This window comes from Anastrepha ludens, chromosome 3 (genome assembly GCF_028408465.1).
Source record: "Anastrepha ludens isolate Willacy chromosome 3, idAnaLude1.1, whole genome shotgun sequence".
NCBI classification, from domain to species: Eukaryota; Metazoa; Arthropoda; class Insecta; order Diptera; family Tephritidae; genus Anastrepha; species Anastrepha ludens.
Genome location: NC_071499.1, coordinates 117,091,519 through 117,107,218, shown reverse-complemented (window position 1 = coordinate 117,107,218; position 15,700 = coordinate 117,091,519). Strand labels below are relative to the sequence as shown.

General features: G+C 34.9%; 1 protein-coding gene across 4 annotated transcripts in view; it reads left to right on the top strand.

The window, feature by feature from the left end:
* The first annotated feature begins 1,505 nt into the window (after positions 1-1,505).
* The window catches only part of LOC128858871 (uncharacterized), a 113,398-nt gene continuing 99,203 nt past the window's right edge, over positions 1,506-15,700 (top strand). For 2 of the 4 annotated variants that reach the window (XM_054095418.1, XM_054095415.1), the window contains exons 1-2: positions 1,506-2,852; positions 8,676-10,205. The gene's annotated coding sequence lies outside the window, so the exon portion shown is untranslated. The remainder of the gene's footprint in view (positions 2,853-8,675; positions 10,206-15,700) is intronic. The other 2 variants (XM_054095417.1, XM_054095416.1) reach the window with 2 other exon arrangements.

The following is a 15,700-nucleotide window of genomic DNA, read 5'->3' as shown; positions in this document are numbered from 1 at the left end:
CTGTGCAACCCTTTATTGAAAAATTGCGAAAGAAAATTGCAGAAATGGGCATTACGTATGATCAGATTTATAATGCAGATGAGACTGCTTTGTTTTGGAGAAAACTTCCAGAAAAAACCCTTGCATTGCATAATGAAAAATCCGCACCCGGGCGCAAAATTGGAAAAGAAAGAGTAACACTTCTAGTTTGCTGTAATTCCCCCGGAGAACATAAACTTCCATTGTTCATGATAGGGAAAGCCAAAAACCCCAGAGCGTTTAAAAAAGTAAACCTTCCGCTTGGGTACTCCTATACCAAAAGAGTAAATCTTTAAAAATTGGTTTGAAAACTCATTCGTTAAAGAAGTAAAGCGTTACTTAAAGGAAAAGAATTTACCAGCCAAAGCCATTTTACTGCTAGACAATGCAACTTGCCATCCCCAATCACTGTCGGATGTCGATAAGGACATATATGTTATGTTTTTGCCACCAAACTGCACGGCTCTTATACAGCCAATGGACCAAAATGCTATCCGAATTTTAAAGACAAACTATCGGAAGAGTTTTTTGTCTCTACTTTCGTCCAGCCCAACGAGCAATCTCCCGGAATCTTTAAAAAACTTTAAATTAAAAGATGTGGCTTTTTTATCGTCTAATGCTTGGAAAAATGTGGATGAACGCGTGCTCAGAAAATGTTTTAACAAAATTCTTTATGACGAAGAATGGGACTCAGATGATGATTTGTCTCTTGCGATGCTACGGCCCAGCAGCTCAACTAAAATAATTGATCTTCTTGTTGAAATATCCCCTGATGTATATAATGATAACGAGATTACTGAGTGGTTGAATGACGACACTAATTGCGATATCAACGAGATTGAGGAAGAAGATAACGAGAACAGCAGTCTTGACGAAAATGAAAGTCAAGATCCTAAAATTTCGCACTCTCAAGCTATTGTCGCATTTGATAGTTATATTAAATATGCAGAGGAACAGAAATTTTCATCCGGAGACATTTTAAAACTTGTGAGTCTCAGAAATATTGCCTTCAGAAAGAGAAATGAAACAAAATTGCGGCAAACGAATATATTGAATTATTTTACGGCCGAATAAAAACTAATATATGTACATATAACTCATTGAATATTAATCAATTTAAGATTAAATAAAAGTTTTTTTCATTTAATTACTGATCTACTGATTTCTATTAAATTTTTTACCCACTCGATAATCCGGAAAATTCGATATTTCGGACAACCTCTGCTATTTAATTGTCCGAATTATCGAGATTATACTGTATTTGGAAATAGTGAATAAAATTTATTGTTTAGACATTTTTTTAAATTGATGACTTTGTGAAACTTTTTAAGTGAAAACTAAAAAAATTCATACTACTGATTATCATTATTTTCCGGTCTTTTTCCAAAGCCGTTTTTAAGATTAAATAAAATTTAATTATTTTTTGTTGGTGTTTCTTTCTTTCTACAAAAGTGTTTCAAATATTTTAATTTATTATAATATGTACATATTCCTTTTTCTCTCGATTTCACGCTGTCCTAATTTTCTATAGACATTACTTTTTATTCATCAGCTTTGGCTGCTGAATTTTTTAAATTTTCCCCACTTCTTTCGGGATCAGGCCTTCAAAAATCTTCATTTGATTTTTCCGCTTAATTTAACTTTTAAAACATAAACCTAATCCACTGTGCCAGTTAAAAACGAAGTAGCCATAGAATCCCGATGATCACTCATACGCAACGGAGTGCACACAAACACACATAAAAAATATTGTTTGCGATTTCGATGATATTCAAGTAGCCACGAAAACTACAATAAAACAAAATAAAACTGCCAAAAGGAAAAACGCTAATCAAAATCAGAATAAAATACAAAAAAAAAAAACGAAAAAAAACAAAAAACGCGTTGAAAACGCAACGTTGCATTGCAATGCACAGCACTAACAACAAGCACAGCATAAGAATGCAGGAACAACTACACGAAGGGGCTAAGGTGCGAGTATTGCTAGCGAAAAAAGTAGAAAAAGGCCAACAAAAGCAGCTAAATAAAAACAAAAGCAAGCAAGTACTTTTTTCCAAATTTTTTGTTTTGAATGAATTTCATTGCCGCTGCGTTGCGTTCGCTGACGCAAGCCTATACGAACGCTTTGGAAAATACGAAACACCAACACTTTCGCACACACACACACACACAGTTGCCCACAGTTGCCCAATTGTATGAGAATACTTGGATGGACGTTGAGAACACTTGACGCGCACACAGCCACTCTCGGCCATAACGCGACGCACCGCCAAGTGCAGTTCACATTCAGTTTCCGGCGGTGTTGGCCAAAATGACGGAAAACGTTTCGGTGTAGTTTTTACGTAGCGGTGTTTTTTCATGTTTCGTGTTTTTTGTTGTTAATTGTTTGATGTTCGCTGTATGTAAATATTTTTTATGCGCCTTCATATGTTTGCGTGTGTGCGTGTGTGAGTTTATGAGCATAGATATGGGCGAATGCGCATGCGAGTGAAGTCAAATAAACAAATAACTTAACCAGCAGCGGCAATGGCATGTCAGTCAACTTGACAATCAGTCAGTCAGTGATACGGAGGAGCCAGTTGGCCGGTTGCGCTCGCTCGGTTGGTTGCAAATATTCTTTTGGCAAAATTTTTATGACTTTCCTGATTTTCTGCGCGCTGGCGGTTGTTAAAAAGTTTTAATTTTGGATTTTCGAAAATCCTTGTATGTATGAGTGTGTAGAGTTTCATATGCAAAGCGAATGACCCGGACGCGTTGCGATTGACGACGATCGCTGGTGAGGTTTTGTGTGCTTCTCATTGTGAAGTTACAGATTTTATGAGCGCGAATTTGAGGTAAATAAAAGTTTTGATGCAAAAAAAAAAACAAAAACAAGGGAACCAAAAATAAGTAAAACAAAACACATAAAATAAAAATAATTAACAAAAACCAAAAAAACCAGGAATTCAAAAGTAGAGAAAAGAAAAACAAAAACATTTACAAAACAAAGCAGCCAAGAAATGCAGCTGTGTTTAAGCGCGAAAAACGTCAACATTTTTAATACAATAGCGCGAAGTGGCTTTTTGGTGTTTATAATTTTTTTAATAGCTCGCTTTTAATACTGAAAAAGCGTAAAAAGTGGTGAATGGCTGGATTTTAATAAAAAAAATTTTGAATAAATAATAAATTAAATAAAAAACAATGTTAATAAAAAAAATTAAAAAAATGTTAATAAAAATAAAATAAAAAATAAAAAATTCATAACAATAAAACAAACAAAAAATTTAATAAAAATAAAATAAAATAAAAATATAACAAAAAACAAGTTTTAAAAAATTTAAAAAAATTTAGTAATAATAAATAAAAAAATTGAATTGAGAAAAAAATTTGTTTTTATAAAAATAAAATTCAAAAAAAATTTAATAAAAATAAAATTAAAAAAGAAATGCAATAAAAAAAATTAAAAAAAAGTAATAGTAATAATAATAATAAAGCAAAATTTAATAAAATAAAAAAAAAAATTTATGAAAATAAAGATAAAAATTTAAATGTAAATAAAAGTAAAGACAAAAATTCAAATGAAAATTAATATTAAAAAAAAATGAGAAACATAAATAAGAATGTAATAGTAAAAGAGTCATATTTAGGTTGGTTTCTTTTAAAACCAAAATTGAAAAAAATTATAAAAATGAAATGAAAAAAAATTGTAAAAAAATAAAAAATTTAATAAAATAAAATAAGAAATTTAATAAAAATAAAATTAAAAAAAAAATTATAAAAATAAAGACAAAAATTAAAATGAAAATTAATATTAAAAAAATGAGAAACATAAATAAAAATGTAGAAGCAAAAGAGGCATATTTAAGTATCCTTAGGTTGGTTTCTTTCAAAAATTCTTTGAAACAAAGACCGTTCCTATATTTTTGAACTGATTTCTGTTTTATTAGAAAGGGTAAATCCATCAATTAATTGTAAAATCTAACTTCATCTAACTTCACTCAAATTGCTGCCTGGGCTAGTTCTGCAATTGCTCTTCCTATCAGCATAATTTTCCAGAACCATACTGGCAACTTTTAGCTCGGTCTTATAAAGATGGAGAGAGGAAGAAGAAGAGAAGAATAGCGTAAGAGCCTGCATCGCTTCTAGTTTATGCGTAGAACTCCGATACCTAATTAAACGTCACAAAAATGCTAATGGGGTTAACGTAATAATAATAATAATAACCGGCATATAGACCATCCATCAGGTGGCTTCTGAGTTCATCGGTGCGGGTTTAGCGCTCACCAGATGCAACAATTTTGTTTTCTAGCATAACTGATGGCTTGAAAAATGTAGCAGTTCTTAGTTTTGTCGACCAAAACCGACATACGGTTGTAGTGCCAAGTAAGTCTTCAATATTTCGAAACGCTGCTCAAACGTAAAGTGAGCCATTTCGTGCCGTGGAGAGATGACGCTGAGTTTTTGTCATTTTTATTAGCGCTCAAAAGCTTTCAGTGTGAAAGTAACATGAGATTCAAAAAGAAACCTGCGTTTGGCACACACTTCTCTTTTTGGTTTTGAAATAAAAATTACTACACATTTTTTTTAGAATATTAATATCATTAAAAAAATTAAAATTCTGATGGCCAGTCCAAACATTTTTTGTTTAGTAAAAGATATAAAAAATATTAAAAAAATATATTGAAAAATAATAATAATAATAAAAAAAATTCAAATAATATTTATTTATATTTAATAATTCTGAAAAATTGCTGTTATTACTTATAACAAAAGGCAATGACGGGTAAAACAAATTAAAAAACAAATACAAAAAATAATTATAATAGTTTAAAATAAAAAAATATAAAATTTAAAAGTACAATAAACATAAAAAACTACAAAAATTGTCCGGAATTATTTTTTAATACCCAAAAATTATAATTTCAAAATTTTAGCGAAATCGCAAGATATCGGCCCAAAAATTTCCAATTTCGTAAAAAACATAATTCTTAAAAATAGCAAAAAATTTTAAATTTGTTTGAATTTAAAATGTGTTTTTAAAATATCTTGAAATAATTATAATAAAAATTAAAATAATAACTTATAATAAAAAAAATTATCTGGCACTCCTTTAATATCTAAAAATTATAATTTTAAAATTTTAACAAATATTAGAATGATTAAAGAAATGGATTATTGGCTAAAGACACCAGACAATGAATGAATGAAAAAATATTGAAAAAGGATAAAAAACTCCATTTTAATAAAAACTGAAAAAGCATAGGTAAAAAATTTTCGAGTTAATAGGATATATAATAATTGCTATAAAAAAATAATTTACAAAAATAAGTAATAATAATAATAATATAAGCAGACATTTATTAAAAAAAAAACAGTCTAAAAATTATAATTTTAAAAAATTTTCGAGTTAATAGGATATATAATAATTGCTATAAAAAAATAATTTACAAAAATAAGTAATAATAATAATAATATAAGCAGACATTTATTAAAAAAAAAACAGTCTAAAAATTATAATTTTAAAATTTATTAAAAATCAAAATTACCAAAAAATTAAAAACTTTAAATCGATTATTGAAAAAACCTCAAAAAATGAAGTGAAAAAAGTGGCAAAAAAACAAGTGAAAATCAGAAGGGACCAAGTGACAGAAGAGCCCTTGGGGAAACGGCTTCTACAATAAGACTTCCCATTCATAGTCTTTTTAAACGGCCTTTTGGCCTGTTGTCGCGCTTTGTCATGCTGGAAAGTTATACGCTCGTGTCTAGACCCATGCTATGACATCGTTATTCCTTCTTAAAAATAATCATTTGTTGATGGTGTAATTGGTTAGCTCCGGCAAGCTCGTAGTAGTTTACTCACTTCTGGTCTCAGCTCGGATTTCACAAATAATTAAATCTTTTAGGGGCTGTCATTAGTGGATTCAATCCTCTCTGCCTAGCCACCTATCGATGCAGAAACATTTCTTTGCGGCGTTCAAGAAGCATTTTTGACATATAAAGGCGTGTTTTGAAGTCGAGAGATTTCAACTCAGTTGGCAGCCTGTTTCCTTGCTTTTTTTTAAGTCAGAATATATTCAGGCGCTTTGGAATTGCTGCTTGTATCACTTCCAACTTTTCTGCGAGATGTCTTTACGTTTGAGATGCATCATCACTGAGGAGCAGCTATAAATTCTTATTGTTCCTATCTGTTTTCCTCTGGAAGTCCGTTTCCTATCTTCGACTCCACAACTACCAACTCTTAAACCATCGAACCCAGAACTAAGTGAGCAATGGCGAATATGCTCGCCCTAAACTCCCGATAACATTGGATGACTTTCGACATCACTTTTTCCGAATTGAAAAGGAATAGGATGATAGCCTTCATTCGCTGCCATCAGAGGTTTTCGGTGATGAGAAAATTTTAAAAACCAGTTTAAGGGTTCCTCTTCTTAAAGTTTTAGTAGTTTTTAATAAACTTTGAAATTACAAATTTAAAAACGGAAATAAAAGAAATTTCTATAAAAAACTTAATAAAATTGGATTTGAAGTAACCAGAAAAAAGGTTTGGGCTTTCTGAATACTCAGACTCAGTAGTCTCCTACTTGTATAGGTGCCTTAAAGTGTAGAGAAAGCATGAGTAGGCTAAGAATAGAGTACACAGTTGCTTGGTTGGTTGGTTAGGGTGGTGAATCATCCAAAATCCATGTAGCGCTTCCGCACCATTTTGTTGCTACATCCTCGTTACCAACTTCTTTAACAATTATTTACAGCGAAACTTTATCCAGTCTGTGCGGTTTAGGCCTTTAGGCTGTTGACATTTAAGCCCGACAGTTGTTCGAGACTCTCGAACAGCGGTTTGCCCAGGGATAACATTCTGTCCTTCCATAGGGCAGGATATTCACAGAGGAAATGGAAGATTGCACACAATTGCTGGTTTCGTCATCTTTCTTCAAACTTCTCAGACATATTTTTAACACTTAGAAAACTCTTTTTTGACTAGAGGTTATACTTTGGCTATTATCAGCGTGTTTGACTCGAAAATACGTCACCTTAATGTTGTCGTCGCCTTAATCGATGGTAGCTAGGGTGGGTTTGAGATTTTCAAACTACTTCTCTTCTTGGGCTATTCGGAAATCAGGCGTCTGAACTGCGTCGATAGTCTTCGCAGCTTGTAGATCTCTTCGCGGGGTACTTTGTTTCAACTGTGGTTACCCAGCACCCAAATTGTGAACTTGATTTGAGTCTATAGAATTTCTGCAATACTTCATTCCATTCCAATCAATCTGAGTTAGCATTTCGCTACTTCTCTTCTTGGATTATTTGGGAAGCAGGCGCCTGAACTGCGTCAATAGTCTTCGGAGCTTGTGGGTCTTTTCCGACTCCGAATGACAAGTGGTTTCCTGAAATTGGTTTTTTGAGGAGCTTTTTTATTTCAGAAATACGATCGGAGACTTACCATTGCCAGCCGAGGGGCTAGCGCTACTAGAAAAAAAACTTTTTCCATCATTTGATGTGTCATACCCGGAGATTCGAGCCTGTGCACTTCCAAATTGTAGTCGCGCACTAATCCATTCGGCTAAGGCGGCCGAACGTATGTAGGTCTTTAATGAGCTCAAGTCTCTTTTAAGGCTTCCGTGATATGATTTTAACCAAGTTTTCGGCTAGTTCTTTACACTAAACAGCTCAGTATCCCGGTACACACTTAAGCTCAAGTTTACAACATCGACGATCCACTGTATACATCTTGTTTGGGGGATGAGGATAGTAGAGAACATTTTTTCTGCCATTGTACGAACTTAGATGGTATATTTTTGGTTGGGATGTATTGAGATTGGATGATCTGTATTCTCTTTCCCTCGACAAACTGCTGGAATTCTTCAAAATACTTGGGAAGTTTGCATAAGAGGAATTAATTTCTTCGCCACCTGTCTCTTCCTTTCCTTTAAACCCTCTCTCTAGACCTTTCGCACAATGAGCGATATTGCCTGAGCAAAATTTTCGGCCATCCACAATTCCATACCAAATTCAAGTTTATTCAACTGCTCAACAAATCCCAGCTTAATTCCAAATATGTTGCAAAATAGTTCTTTGGTTTTTTGGTTTCATCTCATCTCACTTAGCAAATTGTGAGGTTATGTTAGGTTATACTGGCTGGCCGAAGCCACATAGAAACCATTTTCGTCCATAGCGATACCAGATTAGAGTACTTTTTTTAGCGAAAATATGCAGTACTCAAGATGCGCGTAGGAGTCACTCAATCCCCAGTTCAGGGAGACATTTTAGTGTTTCAAAATTGAGAGCACTCTCTCTCTCTCGAGAGAGACCAGAATAGCAGCATAGGAGATGCTCCAGGCTTGCTTTTGTGCGCGGCTCATTACATTTCCTGCAAGCAACGTGATTTTGGGGTTAGGCCAATAAATTGTGAACTTCAAAGAAAAAAATGAAACTCTTTTCTGCAACTTCTATTAAAATAAATTCTGAAATAAGGTTTATGAAGGTGTAGCAGCTTAAATGTTGCATTGCAGCGCATAATTTCTGGGCTTGGCTGCTCGAAGGTGCTAAGTCGCCTTAAGTTGTTTTTTTTTTCAAAAATCCACAAAACTCATTACTAGAGGGCCAATTGCATATTTACACAACAGTTCGAAGTTAGTAAAATAAAATTCTTTGAGTGACCACAAAAATATTTGTGCCACCAACAGCGCGCCATTTTCGGACTCATTCAACCGTTTTACCTACAAACACAGATGCGCATATATAAAAGTACATACGAACACGTACAGTGGGGCGTATAATGAGCGGAAATCAGTGCCCAAAATGAAATAAAAAAAATCTGAAACATCAAAAAAAAAAAAAATCGTTTAACACAAAAACAAAAAATTACAACAGTCAATTGGCAATTTGTTGTGGTCGTTGCGCTTTTTGTCGCTCACAGTGCGTGCGCTTGTATGTATGTATACGCGCTAATGTAAGCGGAAATCGAGAATTTAAAACAACAACAACAACAACAATGAAAGCACACTGAAGGAAATATTAATGAGCACAGTAAAAACACCACTAACTGCAACAACAACAAACGCCAGTACGCAGAAAAAAAGAAGAAGACCAAACGAAGCGCAGAATTCTTGAGCAAAACAATGCAAAGCATTTAACTGCATTTTTTAACGTTTTTGTTTTTCCCTTTACCAACTTTTTTTTGTGCTTGAGCAGCAGTAAGCGTAGAAAAAAGTGCGAGAAGAGAACGAAGTTAAGTGCAGTAAAGCAAAGAAACAAAAACACAAAAACAAAAAAAAAAAACACGCACACACACACAAAATCAGTGGCAGCTAGAAAAGTGTGTGCAAAAAAAGTAAACCATAAAAAATTTGCAAAAAAAGTGACAGTTGTGACGGGTGAAGCAAGCAAATGGCTGTAAAGCAAGCGTTTTTGAATAAGAACAACTACTTTAGTAACAACAACAACAACAACAACATCAACAGCAGCAGCTTTTGCATGCTAACTGCACTTTGTCGCATTGGCAGTTAATTTGCTTTGGCACGACAGCGTAGCAATCGAGTGCAAAGTAGCAGCAATAGCAACAACAACAACAGCAACGTCAACACTAATAACAGCGCGTCGAAAAATTCTCCCATTTCCCCCTTCCCCATAATTATTAACCCTACAGGGCGTGTCGCCACGCCCAGCTGACCATTTTCCAAACCGCTGAGTAGCAACGATCGCGCGGCGGTAAAGCTTCGCTTGTCAGGTTAGGCCCATAAGTGCATACACAACAACAACACTTTATTGCCTACTCTTTTGTAACTCGCCAAAACTCAACACAACCAGCGGTACTTCCAAGTGCGTCGCTTGTCGACGTCACCGCCACCGCCGTCGCCACCATCAGCTCAACCTCAACTGTCATTAGTTGACGTTTTAATTGCGGCTTCGATTTTCTGATTTGCAATTTGCATTTAAACTCAGCAACACAATAGCCACAAACACAAAGAAGAAGAAAAAAAAATCACAATAACAACAACAACAAATAAGTGCAACAATAGCACTACTGGCAAAAGCAAAATTGTTTGTGCGCGCACGAAAGCGAAACGAAGTGATAAACAAAGAAAAGTGTAAAAATTACAGTTTTTCTGGTGCTGGCGCTGGTGCGGATGCTGGTGCTACCGTTGGCTGCAGTTCGTCAGCTAGCAATGCACCTGTAGTACTACCAAGTTCTTGCTTCTTTTTCATTTGTATTGGTAAGTATGAGAATTTAACTTTTTTTAACACTTTATTAGCTATTTTGCTTGGGAATCTGTACTCAAAGTTGACGTGCAAAATGACAAATTATTCTAATAGAATTATCGAATGCTGATGACAGTGTTGGGAAACGTTTTTTTTCGCTTTTGTTTTTGCGCTTTGCTTAGTTGCAAAACGTAATATTTCACATATTGGGATGCAACGAATAATGGGAAATGTTGGTTGGTTGAGTCATCGCCTGTAAACTAACGGCGTAATTTAATTTCAACTTAATGTCAGTTATTTCACATGAGTTTCTGGAAGAAAGCAGTGGGAAAATATCGCCGACCGGGCTCCAAAACGCATTTGATGGTGGGAAATGCTCACTGGTCCAACCTGTCCGAGACCAATGGTTCACTGCCGTCTTTAGCGATGGCTCAAGGTTAAAGTATAGTGGGATTGAGTCACATTGTAGAGGGTGCGCCATTTTTTATGTCGGTATAAAAATATTGAATAACTTTGAAAAAAAAAAAACTGATTTGTATAAGTGAGGTATTTTTATTTGGTTTGCTTATTTACAATTTATTAGCAATCACAAACTGCGATCTTTTTTTCGGCGTTTGTCATCACCTTGTCAAGCATTTCGGGTTTTATAGTTACGAATGTTTGCCTTAAGATAGTCAATAGTCTGCTGCTTGTTGGCGTAAACCTTACTTTTCTGATAATGCCACAAAAAGAAGTCCGGGGGTGATCGATGTCGCCTCTTTTTGACACTAGACGTTCCGGGAATTTTTGTTCCAGAAATTCAATTGTTGCATTCGCAGTATGTCATGACGCACCGTCTTGTTGAAACCAGTAACCGTCTAAACCTTTCTCACGCATTTTCGGGCAGACATAATGAGCCAACATCCATCGATATCGGTTTCCATCGGCCGTTTCGTTTTCTCGGTAAAAATATGGCCCAATGATGGTTTTGGCGCAAATGTCGGCCCAAACAGTTACTTTTTCCGGCATTGTTGTTGGCATTTTCACATTTCTCTCCCGCAACTGCAACAGTGTGACATAACGCAAAAATTACTGTCTAAAATTCTTTCCAAAGGGTGCATTCTTGTGTTCTATCATTCTTGAAATTAAATTAAATTTATTCTTATTTTCAATTATAAATCAGCATTAAAAATAAAAATAAAAAAATATTCAATTATGACCTAACATTGGAAATTGTAATTTAATTTAACTGTAAGATTAAAATTAAACATAAGAATTAAACATTAAAAATTAGCAATAAAAATAATAAATAAAAATTAAAAAACTAAAGCATAAAATTAAAAATCAAAAACTAAATATTAAAAGCAAAAAATTGAAAGTTAACATAAAAATTAAGAATTTTAAGTAAAAAAATCAAAATTAAATACTCAAAACCCACCACAAAAACTAAAAAATTTTAACTTTAAACATTCTAAAACTTAAAACATAAAATTTTAAACTGAATACAAAAATAAATACGATTTTAAATTTTGAAAATTAAAAGTATTAAAAATTTTAAATTTTAAAATTTCAAAATTAAATATTAAAAATTTTAAATTTTCAAGTTTCAAAATTAAATATTAAAATTCTAAAATTAAAAATTAATAACTGGAAATTAAATAAAGAAAAACCCAAAAAAATTCGAGTCTGCTTATGAGGCCGTCAAAAATTTCAGTAAAACGCAATCGTCAAAACACTAATGAAAAGATCAGCCACAATAAAAATGCAAACAAAAAAATATCCAAGAACAACTATACAAACGTTCATATAGACGCACACAACGCAAACAATCGCCGCATTGATTACTCTGAAGAAAACAGTTAAAAGCATTTTTCAGCGCATTTGCTCATCGCTAGACAATTTGGCTCTAAACAGCCGCTTCGACTGTGCCGAGTCAACACAGTTGGCGGTAAATAGAAGCTTTGTTTAATGGACACACTTTAATAAACGTGGTTTATGTTTGCAACATTTTTTGTTTTTGTGTTTGTTTCTTTGAAGAAAAATGTTGCTATTTAATACCTTTAATTGTTGGTAAATAAGCAGGGAAGAAAATAAAACCAAGCCATAAACCAAGTGCCAGCTTTAAGTGACCATGAAGGCACTGAGTGATGGAAAGAAGTCAGCGGCTTCAATGTTGAGTGGATGAGACTTGTCAAAATGTGTTGCCAGAAAAAAGGTGACCGAACTTTGGAAAGAAAAGGAAAGAAAAGCAGTTCATAGGAAAGCTGAAGAAACTAGAGTTTAGCTAACTATGATATTACAGCGACACCAAGCTTTGTGAGATCGGGAGCTTTGGCATCATTCTGAGATGCCTTTTTCTATAAAAAGAAAACAAAATTCTTCCAAGTCAAAGGATTGATGTTATTTAGTTGCTTCGAGAGGAAAGTTGCTCTTAGAAGCCTTTGGAAAGAAGCAAATTGGAACTAGTTTTTCGAGTGTAAATGACAGTCTGCTTAGATACACAAAACCACTGCCCGCGTGATGGTAACATCCTGCGACACTTGTAAAGATTTTCTCACCATTTTTGGTGTTCTTGAATGAATTAAGGGCCAGAGTAGTAACTTGGCTGTTACAGAATATACAAATACTTTTATTTTTAACTTTCCGTAGTATGAACTTCAGCTTCTTTAATACAACTTTATTTTTGGATTTTCATCCAAGTGACTTATTGCAAATCCTCATAAATTAGAAACAGAACTCAGCTAGTAGATCTCTTAAAGTTTAGCTCTTAGATTAGATTAGATTAGATTTGTGAATGGTTGGCCAACCCAAGCACCATTGTACTACACCTGGATAGATTTCAGTGGAAGGAATAGAGAGGCAGGATAGATACGGTATAGATGGTAAGACTGAAAAATTGGAATCGTTTGGATTCATTAAGGAATCTTAAGAAATCCAGAAAAGGAAGAGTATGAACTTTATCTATACTCAGTACATCGCACGCCAAAATCCTAAGTTTGATGTTGGAAAACGCCGGACAGCTACAGAGAAAATGATCTGCAGTGTCGTCATTCTCAAGACAGGATAGGCAAATCGGGCTGTCTACGACTCCCATGGCAGCCATATGCTGACCACAGGCGTTGTTCTCTGTGATTACACCTACCAGTATTCTCAGGTCCTTTCTGCTGAGTTTTAGGCTTGGCTACTCTGCACGAGTTCAGCCCAGACCAACGCTCTCTATAGGCAGACCTCATGAGCTCGTCAATCCATAGTTGAATCGATGCAAAATTGACACCTAGAAAGGGTTCAGGGCCTAGTGGTATAGTTACAGAGCCTTCAATAGTTAGTTTAACAGCCAACTTGTTCCCTATAATACCACAATGTCAAGGCACCCAACATCATACTTCCTACCGAAGCTAACGACAGGCACCCGATTGGCATAGGGAACAATGTGCACCGCTCCGACAACTAATGGTATATCTTCATTTCCCCAGACTCCGTTTAACTTGAGCCTGTACGCCGCCTTCATCACTTCTTTTCGAATTTGAAGGTCTAGAAGTTGCAAGTTCAGAATGGCATTAAGGGGATCACCAGATGTCGTACTCATGGCACCTGTGATACCCAAGCACACACTTCTCTATAGCCTGTTTAGGGGCTTTACTCTGGAATTAACCATTGTAGCCTTCCACCACGCTACAGAGGCGTATGTATAATGGTTCTAATCAGGGTGAGGTACAACCAGTGTACTATAGCCGGTCTTAGACTCCATGTCTTGCCAAAGGCTTCCTTACGCTGCCAGAAGATTTTTAGTGTTCGAGAGACCTTCTGCTCAATGTGCTTCTTCCAGGTAAGCTTACTATCTAGGATTACTCCTAAATATTTAACCGCAGAAGACAGTTGCAGTGTTACCCCTTTCGATGTGGGTGGTAACAAGCCTTCCATATTGCGTTTTCTTGTGACAAGCACTAAGGTACTTTTTATAGGATTCACCGAAAGACCATACACTTCGCACCAATGCTCAATCTTATTTAGAGCTACCAGCATTTTTTTGCATATAACTTCAAGTGACCGTCCTGAGATTAATACGCATACATCGTCTACGTAGGCTTGGATGTGTCCAATTTCCTGCAGATGATTAAGAAGAGAGTCCACAATAAACCACCAAAGTAGGGGTGGCCCACCGCCTTGTGGGCAACTCTTCTAAACCTCAACCTTGACTCTTTCATCGCTTTCTCTATCCATGGTAAGCAGTCTTTTGGATAGCATCGAGTGAATCCATCTGACAATTATTTCTTCTACTCCATAACTTCTGATAGAAGGGCACATAGGGTCAAAGATAGCATTGTCAAAAGCTCTTTCAATGTCCACAAACACACCAAGAGTGTACTCTCTTGTTTCCATCCCGTTTTCGATTATGCAGACGCACTCGTGCAGGGCCGATTCGCAAGATGTCCCACTTTGGCATGCTGTCTGACATTGGGAGGGTTTCGACTTAGCTCCCTAGTCCTAATGTGTTTCTCCACCATACGTTCCAGACCTTACTTAGCTCTTACTTCGCAATAAATAATAATTTAATTTTTGATGATTTAATTTTAAAATGTTTGTATTTATTTATTAAATTTTTAACTTGTAAATTGTATTTATTATTAATTTAAATTTAAAATTTTATTATCTAATTTTTAAATGTTAATATTTCGCGAGTGAAATTTTTTAATCGTTTATTTTTTATTTTTTATACTTTTTACTCTGAGTTTAATTTGTAATTTTTAACCTTTTTTTCAATTTTTAATTATTAATATGTAATTTGCAATACTTACATTTTAATATTTAATATTTCAAATAATAATAGGACTATGAATAAGTTCGTGCGGTTTTACAACAGATGGCGTAACTTGATTATTATTCCATCGATCCACATTTCCAAACATTCATTGGAGAGCTACTGTCGTAAGGCACAAACGTCAGTATAAGTTTTTTATTTGAAGCGTAAACAACAATATTTTTACCACACTTGAAAATGTCGAATTTCGTGCCAAATAATGTGTTTTTGCGGGGAATTCTTCTTCATTATTTTATTTTAATATGAAGAAAAAAGCAGCCGAAAGTCATCGTATCTTGGTGGAAGTTTATGGTGAGCATGCTCTATCTGAGCGAACGTGCCAGAAGTGGTTTGCACGCTTTAAAAGTGGTGATTTTGGCTTGGAAGACGAAGAACGCGAGGGTGCGCCGCCAAAGTTCATGGATACCGAATTGGAGGAATTGCTCGATCAAGATCCGGCTCAAACGCAAGAAGAGGTTGCAAAAACTTTGGGAGTTGATCAATCAACCATTTCCAAACGTTTAAAAGCCATGGGAATGATCCGAAAGGTAGGCCATTGGGTGCCGTATGAATTGAAGCCAAGAGACGTTGAACGCCGTTTTATGGCATGCGAACAACTGCTTCAACGGCACAAAAGAAAGGGTTTTTTGCATCGAATTGTGACTGGCGATGAAAAGTGGGTCCATTACGACAATCCAAAACGTCGGGCAACGTATGGATACCCTGGCCATG